Source organism: Miscanthus floridulus, chromosome 1, assembly GCF_019320115.1.
Source record: "Miscanthus floridulus cultivar M001 chromosome 1, ASM1932011v1, whole genome shotgun sequence".
NCBI classification, from domain to species: domain Eukaryota; kingdom Viridiplantae; phylum Streptophyta; class Magnoliopsida; order Poales; family Poaceae; genus Miscanthus; species Miscanthus floridulus.
The window spans coordinates 146,556,767-146,571,146 of record NC_089580.1 but is presented as its reverse complement, the minus strand read 5'-3'; the positions used below and the strand labels follow the sequence as shown (position 1 = coordinate 146,571,146).

The following is a 14,380-nucleotide window of genomic DNA, read 5'->3' as shown; positions in this document are numbered from 1 at the left end:
ATGGACTAATTAGGCTTAAAAGATTCGTCTCGTAAATTAGTCGCAAGTTGTGCAATTAGTTTCGTAATTAATATATATTTAATACTCCATGCATGTGTCCAAACATTCGATGTGACAGGAATTTTAGGAGGAGGGGAAGAAACCAAACATGCCCTTACGAGTACTGCTTGGATACCTAAAGCCACATCACAAGTAATGCAAGGTTGGTTGCTCTGCTTTGCTGTCATTCCTGCCTCGCACGTATTGCTCATCTAGAAGAAAACATGTGTGAGAGTTTGCTTTTGGCCACAACGCGCGCTTGAGTAAGGCCCTGTTTAAATCGGTGTGTAAAGTATTGGGATATCACATCGGATGTTTAAATACTAATAAAAAAATAAATTACAGAATCCGCTAGTAAATCGCAAGATAAATTTATTAAGGCTAATTAATTCGTTATTAGCACATGTGTTACTATAGCACTTTATTGTTAAATTATAGACTAATTAGATTTAAAAGATTTACCTCACAAATTAATAATAAACTATATAATTAATTATTTTTTAGTCTATATTTAACACTTTATACATGTATCAAACATTTAACATAACGGAGTGTAAAGTTTTTGTGCGGCAACTGCACAAGTCCCCTTCCCAAACGCTCTACGCTGGAGTACTGCCTGAAGCGCCGCGTCTGTACAATACATCCAAAGTGGTAGCCTCGCAGGGCACAGTGCTGCTTGCAGAGGAGACTATGGCCACATGACAAAAAGCAGAGGCACCAGCTACAGCACGCGTTGGGGCTTTAGGCCCAGTTTAGATGCGAATTTTTTTTTTTAAATGCAACTATAGCGCTTTTCATTGTTATTTGACAATTAGTATCTAAGCTTAGTCTAATTAGACTTAAAAGATTCGTCTCGTAGATTTCGTCTAAACTGTGTAATTAGTTTTATTTTTTATTTATATTTAATGCTTCATGCATGTGTCAAAGATTCGATATGACAGAAAATCTTGAAAATTTTAACAAAATAAAGTGGAACTAAACAGGGCCTTAGCTTCCAGCTGCTCCGACGGGACAAGACTCTGTTGTAGCAAAAAAAAAAAAGCAAGTGCATGATGGTCCCAGCAATGACATACTACGCTAGTACTTAGCGTTGTGAAGCATAGTGGCCTCATTTAATTTTGTCTGTGGATCGTAACTTTTTTGCGTGGCTAACGGTGGGTGCTGCCTGCGTTGTGGTGCCCTAATGGTTCTGCTTTTCGTTAGATAAAGCAGTTGATGCTCCTGCAAGCCTCTATAACAACCAAGGCCAACACTTTCATTGATATGGTAGTCAGTAAATGAATGGAGCAGCTAATCAAATTTTAAATTGCCAATCCAACGTTGCATATTGTGACCTTCGTAGTGACAATACCCTTTATAGGTTTCAAGGTTTATGCAAAACCATCGACAAGAAGACCACTATATGCATGGAAGTAAGCACTTCTGGAATCTAGAACCTAGGAATTTCATTGAAAAACAGTACACACCTTCAAGCTCGCCGATCACTGATGACCCCTGCAACCAGTCCCACACGTACCTGCAACAAAAGTACCCCGTTATGATTTGTTCAAATAGAGAACAATTAAAGCATCTGTTAACAATGAAATATTTGTTAGCTTCCACAACCAAATAATGTCAGGCAGCTCAAACAAATACATCACATCAGACAACTTATAACAAGTTCAGGAAAAAAGAATACGACACATGTTTTTTGGCCACATGCCCCATTACAAGACAGAAACCTCAACATAACTAGGGCAATAATGAATGTAAAGGATACAATACGACACTCAAATGTCACCGTTGCTTCACACCAAACTCAACATCCCAGCTGCTGAACTACTTGTTGTTCTTATTCATTTGATATGTCAGCCAAGCCATACGTTCTTCAGATGTCAGCAGATTCTTGAACACCCGCCGGGTCACTGAGTCATTGAACAAATCCGTTGCCAAGAAGAACATGTCTGAAGTAGATGGCACACCATCTTCTCGTAAAAGTTGCATAGCTTCGTCAACCTCGGCCTGTTCACGGGTCCGCTCTCTATCCCGTGATGCGCTCCTTGCAGCAATGCTCTCAGACAACCGGGCCATGTACTCCCCCATGCGGCCTTCAGGTGGAGAGCATGAAGATGTTGAGGAGGAAGCCATTGTCACCATTCAGCTTTGCCTACCAAAATTCAGGAGTCAGCCAGGACAAAAATGTACAGGCAGAATAGACCAAAAAATCACTTGGACACTTTGATGTTGCAGGTGTATTGATATATTAGCTTTAAAGTAGTCGAAACAAAAGAAGTGGGGTTTCAAAAAGATTGAAATCTTAGATCAATTGCTGTGCTTAGCTATATTTGTAAAGTTATCTAGGAGCATTGTCAAATCATATCAACTATGATGTTGAACAGACAAGCTCAAGCATTATGAAGACATCTAGACCAAATCCTTTTCCCCTTGTGCAATGAAACAGATAAAAAATGATACCCATTGAATGACCAGACTAATTATATGCACAGGAGGATTCAAACACATCAAGCTGTATTGTTTAACAAGTTGAATAAATATCTTTTCAGATTTTACTAATGTTAGAAAAACAAGTTAAATCATGCATGATCGATTGCCGTGCTTAGTTATATCTGTACACTTCTCAAGGAGCACTGGCAAATCACATTTCACATCAGGTATGCTGTACAGACTGGTTCAAGGATTATAAAGACATGTGGACCAAATCCTTTTCCACTTGCAAAACAAAAGGAAAAAACAATTGTTATTGAATGACAAAAGTAATCATGTACACAAGAGGCTACAGGAACATCATAAATACCTTCCCAAATTTACTAATTTTACAAACAGTTACAGCATGCACAAACATATAACGACTCATCTGAAATTATGTATTAATCAATGTAGTAATTATTTACAAAAGCGAATGAACAAACATGTAATTTATCGATGGTACACCAGAAATGCGGCTTCTTGTTAACAGGGGCCTAGTGTGTATCTTTTATCAATTGTATCCAAACAAGCAACACATCAGACATGATGCACACAAATTGTAAAAGAAATTCAGGCTTTATCTGTCGCGTATGTAATACAAAAAGCAGTAGGAAGAATACTAAGAATGAAGGCAAAAAATGAAGAAAAAAAACTAAGAACTAACATGGCAATTTGTCAAGCTGCGTGGTACACAGTAGATCGGAAGTAAATAAAAACATCTAAAATTTTAGGGCCTCGGTAATACATGCTCACCACATGCTAGGCAAACAAAAGTAAGGCTGAAGTCGGCAAGGGAGTCAATCTAACTGTGAGACAGTAGGCAAAGCCGACGCAAGGATTGAAATGATACTGACCGTAGAGGCGGAGCCCGGAGTTGGCGGAAGTGCGGCACCGCAGGCGAGGATGCTGGAAGCCGAGATGAGTAGAGGCCGGAGGTGGAGGTGCTGCCGTGCGAGGTCGCCGTTCCTGCTCAGGAACGCCCGCCGCTGGTAGGGAACGGATGAATGCAGAGTCTCCCTCCTCGCGCCGACCTTGCTGGAAGCTGAAAACAGTGGGCGGCGCCGGCGGCCAGCCTTCAAACCAACCAACAGTGATGTTTTTCCACCTAATTATTCTACACATGAAATTTCAGATTCCTGCAAGAACCAGCATAGTAGAAAGCTCCGTTGGACAGGATGCACAACCACTCACCAAGCATGGGAGAAAGCTGCCATCTATCAACACGAAAGAATCAAAATGGAGGGCACGAACTGAGACGGGAAGGAAGAAATAGAAAACTCACCTGCTCAAGCAGGTCCGCGGCCGCGGTGACGGAGCCAAGTTCGATTTTGGAGCCGTGGTATGCAGCAGGGAGAGGAGGGGACGAGGAGGAACCGGACGTCCCGAGGAAGCAGGCAAATGGATCCTGGGGGAGACGAACAGAGGCCACCAGGCTGTATACAAGAGTTACTTTTTCAAGGGCAATATGGTAATTTCGCGTGCCACTTCAGCCTATCCCGCCTAAACCTATCCCGCCGAGATAATTGGAATTTTGTCATTATCAAACATAAGCTTCGTTCATTTATCATTATGAAAGTGGACACACTCGCTGAAATGTTCTTTTATCGTCAGCATGACCGTTTTGCCCCTGCTTCTTCCACGTCCACGTCCACGTCCACGTCCGGCTCATGACCCGCGCCGATATGGACGCGTGGGCGGCCGACCTGCGCCGCAGCGTCGGCGCCGCCACCGGAACCGACAACACCGGTGCAGGCCTCGTCATCTACGTCGGCGACATGCTGAAAGGTCCTAATATGGCTAGAGGGGGGGTGAATAGCCTATTTAAAAATCTACAAATCAACTAGAGCAATTTGATTAGTATGACAAATAGCGTAATGCAAACTTGCTCTAGCTCTACAAGGGTTGCAAGCCACCTATCCAACAATTCTAGTTGCAATGAATACTTAGGCACACAAACTAGCTATGTAATTACTCACTAAGAGCTCTCAACCTTGCTACTCTAAAGAGCTCAACTAGATGAATGTAAATAATAAAGCTCTCAATTCTAATTACACTAAAGAGCTTGTATCAACTAGTTTGCAAGAATGTAAATGAGTGAGTAGAGTGATTATACCGATGTGTAGGGGATGAACCAATCACAAGATGAATATATAGCCAATCACCGGGAGAATGACAAAGAAGAGAGACAATCGATTTTCTCCCGAGGTTCACGTGCTTGCCAACACGCTACGTCCCCGTTGTGTCGACCAACACTTGGTGGTTCGGCGGCTAAGAGGTGTTTCACAAACCTCGTCCACACGATTGGACACCGCAAGAACCGACCCACAAGTGAGGTAACTCAATGACACGAGCAATTTACTAGAGTTACCTTTCGGCGCTCCGCCGGGGAAGGTACAACTCCCCTCACAATCACCGAAGGCGGCCACGAACAATCACCAACTCGTGCCGATCCTTCACCGCTGCTCCAACCGTCTAGGTGGTGGCAACCACCAAGAGAAACAAGCGAAATCCGCAGCGCAACACGAATACCAAGTGCCACTAGATGCAATCACTCAAGCAATGCACTTGGATTCTCTCCCAATCTCACAATGATGATGGATCAATGATGGAGATGAGTGGGAGGGCCTTAGCTAAGCTCACAAGGATGCTATGTCAATGAAAAATGTGCAAGAGATAGCCCTTGAGCCGGCCATGGGGCTATAAATAGAGCCCCCATCAAATAGAGCCGTTATACCCCTTCACTGGGCAAAACGCGTTCTGACCGGACGCTCCGGTCAGACTGACCGGACGCTGTCTCTCAGCGTCCGGTCGCTCGATGTCAGCCACGTGTCCAGACTCAACGGTCATCAGCCTCAACCGGACGCTGCTCCTTCGAACTGACCGGACGCTGAAGCCCCTGCGTCCGGTCGTTTACAGTAAGCTCCCGAGCATGACCGGACACGTCCGATAAAACTGACCGGACGCTGAAGCCCCAGCGTCCGGTCGTTTCCAGTAAGCTCCCCGAGGCATGTTTTTTTCGACCGGACGCGTCCGGTCCACCTTGACCGGACGCAGACCAGCGTCCGGTGCTCAACCACAGCGACTGTGCCGTCTGACAGCTCGACCGGACGCAGCCTTTCAGCGTCCGGTCGCTGAGTGACCCAGCGTCCGGTCAGTAGACCGACGCCAGCATCATTTCGACCAACTCCACTTCAACTCTAACTTCTTCACCCTTGCTCAAATGTGCCAACCACCAAGAATTTTGCATCCGGCGCAATAGAAAATAGACATTTCATTTTTCCAAAAGCGCCGAATCCCGCCTCGCAAGCTCGGCGGGAGGGAGAGAGGGACCCAAACCCATCTCAATCCTGCAAACACCTTGTGCACATGTGTTAGCATATTTTCACAAATATTTTCAAGGGTGTTAGCACTCCACTAGATCCTAAATGCATATGCAATGAGTTAGAGCATCTAGTGGCACTTTGATAACCGCATTCCGATACGAGTTTCACTCCTCTTAATAGTACGGCTATCTATCCTAAATGTGATCACACTCACTAAGTGTCTTGATCACTAAAACAAAATGGCTCCTACATATTATACCTTTGCCTTGAGCCTTTTGTTTTTCTCTTTCTTCTTTTCCAAGTTCAAGCATTTGATCATCACCATGCTATCACCATTGTCATGATCTTCGTCATTGCTTCATCACTTGGAGTAGTGCTACCTATCTCATAATCATCTTGATAAACTAGGTTAGCACTTAGGGTTTCATCAATTAACCAAAACCAAACTAGAGCTTTCACATGCGCTGGGCCGTCGACAGCAGCAACGACGACGCCCGCGGCTTCAGCCCCGCTGCGCACCTGGCCGCAGAGCTCGCCCGCCTGCTTGGCGAGCTCCGCCTCCGCGCCGCAGAGCACGGGCACGGCGGGCGCGCCTGGCTGGTGGCGGCAAAGAGCTACGGCACCTTCATGCGTTGCCAGCGGTCGTCCCTGGAGGTGACGTGGGACCTGCAGCCGGTGAAGCAGAGCTGCCGCCGGCGGACCGAGGAAGAAAAGAAGAAAACGGCGGCGGCGGCGGGTTTTAAAGGCGAGGACGCGAACTCCAAATTTGCCAGTGCCTTCTCGAGCTCTCCACGCAGACGAGTACGTGGCCACGCGTGCGGACGGCGCTAGAAGGCGGCCACGACGGCGAGCATCGGTGGTGCAGAGGCAGACGAGCTGCTGCTGCCAGTTTTACTGTTCACAGCCTGAAACCCCAACTTCAGCTCACTTGTTCTCTCGATTTGATGTGGAAACGTGGTCATCGCCTTTAACAAAAGTTGTTCATCCAACAGAGGTCTCCAACTTTGCTTTAAGGATCAACATCTAAAGCTCACTGGTTAGGAAGATTTTAAATTTTGAAAGCATGAACATGAAACTGGAAAACTGAATTTGATTTCAGGATTTTGCAACCTGCTTTTGATTAGCAAACTTTGATTAATTAACTAATGGTCAAACATCTATCAAACGTAACAACCAATTACACACTATCATAGCTCAAGCACACTACCAATTTATGAAGCAAGAATTGCACAAATTTTATTTATAAAAATTCATTTGATAATTCTCCAAAAATTTGATAATCCTCCAAGGACGACCGCTGGCAACCCATGAAGGTGCCATGGCTCGCTGCCGCCACCAGCCAGGCGCGCCCGCCGTGCCCGTGCTCTGCGGCGCGGAGGCGGAGCAGGCGGGCGAGCTCTGCGGCCAGGTGCGCAGCGAGGCTGAAGCCGCGGGCGTCGTCGTTGCTGCTGTCGACGGCCAGCGCATGTCGCCGACGTAGATGACGAGGCCTGCACCGGTGTTGTCGGTTCCGGTGGCGGCGCCGACGCTGCGGCACAGGTCGGCCGCCCACGCGTCCATGTCGGCGCGGGTCATGAGCCGGACGTGCTGGCAATAAAAGGGCATTCCAGCGAATGTGTCTAGTTTCATAATGGCAAACGAGCGAATCCCTTTTACAAAATGACAAACGAGCGAAGCCCACGTTTGATAATGGCAAAATTCCAATTATCTCATCTCCGCCGGTGGGTTTTGAACCACGAAGCGCGTAACCCCACCTAGAAAACTGGACTTCCAAAGTTCGAATCCCCCGTCGGTCATCTGGTATGCTGAACGGTGTTAAAATATGAAATGTAAATGAAATAACAGAAGGGAGGAAGATGCGAGAGGAAACGTGGAAGTTTTCTCGAACGTCTTTCCGCTTTGGTGAATGCGAGGCGAAAGCATGAGCTAGAAATTACAGTTTTTTTTCTCTCATAACAATCAGTTTCAGTCAGCTTATCAACCGGCTGGGCCTGTTCGCTTGAACTTATCAGCCGGCTTATTAGATGCTACAGTATTTTTCTTTCACAACAAAACAGCTTCAGCCGGCTTATCAGCCGGTTTTAATACCAGCCGAACAGGCCCTTCGGGAGTGTGCTCAGGGACTGTTTGGATGACAGGTTTTCAAACGAATTTTGGGGAAATAAATTTCAAAACAATATCACTTCATAGTGTTTAGAATGAAGGAATGTTGAGTTTCCTTCCAAAGAGAAAAAAAATCTATAGTACAGTGATAAACATAGAAAATAAAACATCCACTCTAACCTAAGAATAAGAAAAGGAATATTTGCTCTTCTTGTCTCAGCTATGCTTGCTTATGTCCGTGTACATTTTTTTCTTCATTCCAAACAACTCAAAGTATCCATTCCTATATTTTTTCACTATTCACTGTATCTTATGGCCCTGTTCGCTTAGAGGAATCTGGATGAATCTGGAGGAATCCGTAAGAGAGTGAACAGTATTTTTCAGCCAGGAACAGTAAATTCCGGCTAAAAAACTGACCAGCCGAACTGCCCCTGTGTGTACATCTTTTCATTCCTCTATTTTATATTCCTTTTGTTCTAAATAAACCCTCACCAGAAGGACCACCGGTCATCCTCGCCTTTGGGGTTGTCATGGCCTTCGGAGGTGGGGTAGACCTTGACTGTGGTTCTCTATTGGTGGGTGGGGATGGTGTCTACGTTTGTTAGGGTTACTAGGTTAGTGTCCGGGAGGTGGCGATGTGCGTGATGTCGGCATCTCTTTGGAATAAGGTTCTTTCGGTCTCTTCCTCGACTCATCGGTGTTTGCTCCAGCACCGGCGACAGGTCCATGAAGGCAGAGTCTAGTAGATCTTGTGCTTTCCTCCATGGGTTAGTTCTAGATCTTCCTGACTCATGTATAGGAGTCCTGACTCCTGAATATGAGTTTTTGGGCTGCTTGGTTCTTCCGTTTTTTTCAGCGGTGGTGCCAGCAGCATGTTACAAAGCGTGTGATAGGGTGGCATATTAATCATGGGACTCGAATTTGGTGACATCAATATGACAAGAAAATGCCTATATGACATAATTATTGGCAATATGATGCAAATATAAAATGTTCTAAACAATTTGATTTAGATTCTTTGATACGTGGATGTAAGGATTGAGTATCAATATGTGATCCTCTTTTAATTCCTAGCATTCTATGTGTGGTACGAATCTCTCCTAATGTTTGGAACTATCTTTAAATTGTGATGGACAACAGCATCCCGTCCTCCTTTATTTCTTACCGGACGTTGCCTCATAGATTTGATGTATTTTTTTATAAACTATTATTTAAAAAATATCATAAAAAACTAAAACAACCTACGCTTTGGGATAGCAGAGCAAACGATAGCATGAAAAATCGCCTTTTTATCTTGTCCCTGTCGCTTCAGAGTCTGCTCATGTGCTCAACATGTGATTATGTGAAGTATGCCACGGGTAAAAGGGTCGTTAGTTCATTACGGCCATGTGCCCTGCACGTCAGAACTCAGAACACAGTCACGGGCTTACGGCGCGGCGAACAATTCGTCTGCCAGATTTGGCAAAAGAAACGGGTGGTCTCGACTGATGGAAGGAAAAAAACACGGTAGCCAAACCTGCGGCAAGTCATGGACAGGATCCAAATAACAGCCTAATGTCAGTGAGCTAAGAGCAACCACAATGTAGGCAAAACTAGTCCATAGGTAATAAAAAATTTAGTATCAGCTAGCTGATACATTGTCAGGCTGGTTCATAACAAAGAAATAGGAAAAGGTACACTAGTAGAGAACAGACCTTTGATCCTCGGTTAAAATGGGCTCTAGTCCCGGAATTTTTTGCGCCCGGAACTAGAAATACCTTTTAATCCCGGTTGGTGGCTCCAACCGGGACTAAAGGTCCCTACCCAACGGCTACTGCGCCAGACAGAGGTGACAGGGACCTTTAGTTCCGGTTGGAGCCACCAACCGGGACTAAAGGTATACTTTTACTCCCGGTTGGTGGCTTCAACCGGGAGTAAATGTCTACTCCTGGGCCGTGGCTGCGTCCGGGGTTGGAAAGTTACCTTTAGTCTCGGTTGGAGCCACCAACCGGGACTAAAGGTCCCCCCTTTATATTCCGGCCGTCTCCTTCCTCCCCGAGCCCGAGCTCAGCACATTTTGAAGCTCACCGCAGTAGTGTTCTTGCTTCCTCCCTTCCTCCATTGTTTCTCCATTCATTCTTCGATTCCTCCGTCGATTTTTTCGATTTCTCCGTCGATTCTTCAGTTGTAAAGGTTACCAATCTCATACTCTCATTTTTCACCATTATCTTATCTCATTTTGTTCACTATATATATATATGGTTCTTTATTGTGGTTTTTTTTCATTTGTAAGCAATTTGAGCTTAAAATCACTTCAAGCTTGCATATTTACATGAAAGAAGGTTAAAGTAGCTAGTTGAACTTGCGGACCGTGTTAATCTCGGCGATCATGTTCTCTGTCGAGCGGTAACGGACGTCAAGGAGGAGCTTTGATTCTACGAGGGAGAGCGGCGACGGTCGTGGAAGACCGTGTTCCCTTCCTCGTAGAATCGGAGCTCTTCCGTGGCAAGTACGGTGCCGTCCGGTGGAGAAATGCTCGCCGAGATGATCACGTAAGCAAGTTCAACTAGTATGGATGGTTATTTATTCACATGTCCCGATATCGTCGCAGTAGTCTGTCAATCACCGTACTTTTTATTTTAACTTTTTATGAAATGAAAAACTTAGAAAATAGTTAGAAAATTATAGAAAATCCGTATTAGTTGAACTAGCGGACCGTGTTCATGTCGGCGAGCATGTTCTCTGTCGAACGGTAACGAACGTCAAGGAGGAGCTTTGATTCTACGAGGGAGAGCGACAACGGTCGTGGAAGACCGTGTTCCCTTCCTCGTAGAATCGGAGCTCTTCCTTGACCAAGTACGGTGCCGTCCGGTGGAGAAATGCTTGCCGAGATGATCACGTAAGCAAGTTCAACTAGTACGGATGGTTATTTATTCACATGTCCCGATATCGTCGCAGTAGTCTGTCAATCACCGTACTTTTTATTTTAACTTTTTATGAAATGAAAAACTTAGAAAAAGACCGCACTCTCACCAAGTCAATTGAGGCGGCACAGAAAAAGAAGCGGGCAGGAAAAGGAGTTGCCCAACTCAGACAACAAGCGCACCAATCAGCCCCCCGCTAGTTGTTGGTAATGAATATGGTTCGAATTTAGGATTAATGCATCAGGCAAACATACCTCCGGATGTCGATTTGGATCACCTTGGTGAATTTATTGATGAGACTGGTCTCGACCTTTACCAGATGTTTGGTGATGGAAATATTGAGAGTGCGGCGGAGGTTGATATTTAGAAGAAAAAATTTGTACTAGGCCAGAGTCTATACAACCCTCAAGCCTTATCTGATCTGGAGACGCAAATATACCTGCTAAACAAGTGGTACATGCAGGCGTCTACCGATGGAGACTTCTGCGTTGGTGTCAAAATTAGAGACGAACATTGGTTCCGTGGCGATGATGTTATGTATGTTGACTTTGCAGAATTTCATCAACTATGCCACCTGACCTCTCTGGACAAAGTTATCATTAGCTGCTATTGCCTGTAAGTAATAATTCTTTCGACCTATTATTAAACTCATCATATGTGTGTATATGCATATAAATTATCCTAACAAGTACTATATATATGCAGATTTACAATGACAGAGCTCAGAAAGGAAGGCTGCAATGAAATTGGTTTTGTTGATCCCCATATAGTATTCAAAGACCCAGTTACTCCAAAGACTAATTGGAAGTCTGAGTCAAAGAGTAATCTCATGAACTTCTTAGTGAACCAACGCCACAAGAAGGATATACTCTTTCCCTACAACTTCAAGTGAGTGTTAATAATGTCGATCATCCTTAATGGCTCATATGTTGATTCTAGTTAATTAATGAGTGTTATGCGTTATATCCTATAAACACATGCAGCAATCACTGGATATTGATGGACATCGATCTGGTGAAAAGTCACTTGATAATCTATGACTCGATGAGAAAACCACAACAAGACTACCAAGATATGATAGATATTATCCAGAGGTAATTTCGGTATCTCTAGCAACTATATATACACGCAAACATGATTAACTATATCTGATGACGTGACAAATTTTTTATTAGACAGTGTTTGAAAAACCTTTATTGAGAAGCAACACATGGGAAAATACAAAGCGCCACTGAATGTAATCCCTTTGAAAGTAAGTCCCCTAAATCGCATCATCTTTATTAATTAAACATATAGCTTTCACCGGATCACCAGATTGGATGACAAATCTTTTTCTCGTAAAGTGATGTCTGAGGCAGGAACAGGGGAACAACTACTGTGGTTACTATGTTTGCAAGTTTATCAAGGTGGTCTCCCAAAGAACTTCTACAGAGAGACTCAAAGTATGTTAAAAATACACTATATATTCATTTAATTATTATTATTGATTATGTTACTACGTCTTTATATATATATATGTACATATATTAATTTATTTTCCTTTAATTCAAACCTGTAGACTCGATGGTTGGAGGAAAAGGTCATACGGCAAGACCAAATCAAAGCAATTCAAGAGTCTATAGCCGGATTTTTTAATGAGCAGGTCATCGATTCCAAGGGCGAGTTCTACTTCGACCCAACACTGCCATGGAAGCCAAGCTAGAGGATGAGAGAAAACTTGTTATATCACAACAACTGTAATGCAATCTTTTTGTAATATATGCACATGAAATAATATAATGTAAAATACACATATGCATGCATGCATGTAAATATATATATGATGCATGCATGCATATATATATATATTTCTATGCTTGAATTGTGTGATTTAATATGTTCATTGTGCTTGAACCGAAACATACTATACACGCGTATAAATGTATAATTAGCAGCGTACAATACGACTTTGAAAACCTATTTTGAAAAGAAAACAAAAAAATGAAAAGAAAAGAAAAAAGAAAAAAAAACCTTTAGTCCTGGTTCATATTACCAATCAGGACTAAAGGTGCCGGCCACCGTGGCATGTCAGGAGGCACCTTTAGTCCCGGTTGGTATTACCCACCGGGACTAAAGGTCCTCCTTTAGTCCCGGTTCCTGACCCTGGACTAAAAGACCCCCCTTTAGTCCCGGATGCTTGCTCCCGGGTGGGGAACCGGGACTAGAGGGGGTTCTCCACCGGGAGTAAAGCTCTGTTCTCTACCAGTGGTAACCATTGCGCTATGACCAGCCCACAAGGAAATAAAAAAGTACAAATGAACTGTACATCTGACACAATACATTAAAGTAACAGGTAGCCGTTGGCTTGCAGGTAACCATTGCCCCTCTTCCATCTCTGTGTCCCTCCACACCGTCTCTGTCCACACACACCATACTTGCTGAACTCCATCTTCTGCCTACAAAAGTGGATGATCTTGCTGCACAATTCTCAGCAGCAACTAAGATTGGAGTCTAGAACACTAGTGGTTCCAATGGAACCCTCCCCTAGAAACTTTTCCAATCTCCTGAATCATGACTCTCCAACCCAATACTCAGAGAGTAGTGGCCAAATCTCACCACCTACACCCCAATCTCAGTTTCCCATTGGAACATCCAATTTTCTACAGAACGTCAATCCTTTTGGTCCTCCAGGAATCCACCCACCATATGGCCATTCTCCTCCCAGATTTCAAGGTGTTCATCAGCAAGGGAGTTGGCTACAGCCCCCACCACCAAGCTTTCAAGGATTTCATCTCCATGAAAGTGTTGTTCCTTTGGGTGCACCTACTGCCAATAGGCCACCATCAGTGCTGCAATTCGTCCATTTTGGTGGAGCGGCAGCCAACACTTCTTCCTATGGATCTGAGACTAGTTCACGATGCTCTACACAACAAGAGAAGCAATCAGTCAACATTGAAGAGTTAAGTGATAGCAGTGAAGAAGAACCAAAGAGGCATCAACGCATCAATTGGAGTGAAGAAGAAAATGAACAGCTATTTAGTTCATGGACACATCACTCCACTGATATTGTAATCGGCAACGACATTTGAGTACTATTGGAAAGCTGTAGCTGCTGAGTTCAACGACAATGCGCCCAAAAATGGCCACAAGAGGGCAGTCAAATAATTGAAGACACACTAGGTGATGTGAAGAGGGATATCACAAAGTTCAATGGGGCTTATGCTAAAGCTATGAGTGCACGCAGCAATGGGTAATCTGATGACATGGTACTAAAAACTGCCCATGAGATGTTCAAGGGACAAAACAAGGGTAGGTCTTTCATATATGAGTACCTGTGGAAAGTGGCCAGGGAGATGCCCAAATGGCGTAGAATCATCCAAGAGGAGAGCACAACCAAAAGGACCAAGATATCTAAATCAGGAGCGTATACTTCTTCATCGAACCAAGACACGGAGGAGGAAACCATGAGTAAAGAGGAACGTCCTGAGGGGTAGAAAAAAGCTAAGGCAAGACTAAAAGGGACAGGAAAATCTGCTGCACCATCTCCTTTGAGCAACCAACCAAGTC

At 44.2% G+C, this 14,380-nt stretch overlaps 1 long non-coding RNA gene across 1 annotated transcript; it reads right to left on the bottom strand.

The window, feature by feature from the left end:
- Positions 1 to 1,671: 1,671 nt before the first annotated feature.
- On the bottom strand, positions 1,672 to 3,905 carry LOC136497173 (uncharacterized). The gene is made up of 3 exons (XR_010769232.1): positions 3,788 to 3,905; positions 3,360 to 3,641; positions 1,672 to 2,185 (listed from the first exon to the last, which is right to left on the bottom strand). It is a non-coding gene; the product is annotated as an uncharacterized lncRNA (long non-coding RNA).
- Positions 3,906 to 14,380: the final 10,475 nt, after the last annotated feature.